The sequence below is a fragment of the Seriola lalandi genome, unplaced genomic scaffold (genome assembly GCF_002814215.2).
Source record: "Seriola lalandi dorsalis isolate HSWRI2012SDOR001 ecotype SW California unplaced genomic scaffold, Sedor1 jcf7180002054923, whole genome shotgun sequence".
Classification (NCBI taxonomy): domain Eukaryota; kingdom Metazoa; phylum Chordata; class Actinopteri; order Carangiformes; family Carangidae; genus Seriola; species Seriola lalandi.
Window position 1 is genome coordinate 987,461 of NW_019525475.1, and position 646 is coordinate 988,106.

The 646-nt window shown below is 32.0% G+C and overlaps 1 protein-coding gene across 1 annotated transcript in view; it reads right to left on the reverse strand.

Moving 5' to 3' along the window:
- gad2 (glutamate decarboxylase 2) overlaps nt 1–646 on the reverse strand; it is a 15,481-nt gene that overhangs the window by 10,720 nt on the left and 4,115 nt on the right. The gene's annotated exons all lie outside the window — the stretch shown is intronic.

Here is a 646-nt window from a genome sequence, read left to right on the forward strand (position 1 = left end):
AAATAATAAGAGTGTGAAATGTGGGAGTTTTTATTAATTTATTTTTTATCTTGGTTTCAGGAAAAATTGAAAAAGTGCTTTTTGTGCGTTTGTGCAAAAAGAAACTGTCATCATGGAAACACTTTAATTGGAGGAGAGAAATGCAGCTGCAGTGACGTTTTTAAATCGTTTTGAGAAATGATGAGAAGATTTGCTGTGACGTGGTTTAATGGAGGAATTTACGAATAACACAGCTTCTGAAATGAATTCAATATGGACTCTTTTTTAAAAATAGGTGACGTCAAAGTCTGATTCATGATGGCTGCCGATCTGAATTTCTCATGTATTTTACGTCATAGAGAATATGCAACATAACATTTCTCTCTAACCCCTTAAATTCAACATTTAGGAGCAGTATATAAACATAAGTCCTGTGGCTGCTGCATAAACATGATAATATAGTAAAACACACGTAATAATATTGAACATGTTTTCATAGGAGAAGTTATAAATTCTGCACAATAATAAATCTGCTAACAACTACACTATAATGTGGTTATTGTTTATAAACTGCTTATAAATTAGTGTGTAAAACGTTTCTAAAAAGATGAATATATGTTTGTTTGTTGTTTGTTTGTTGTTTGGTCTTTTTTGGGGGGGGGGGGGT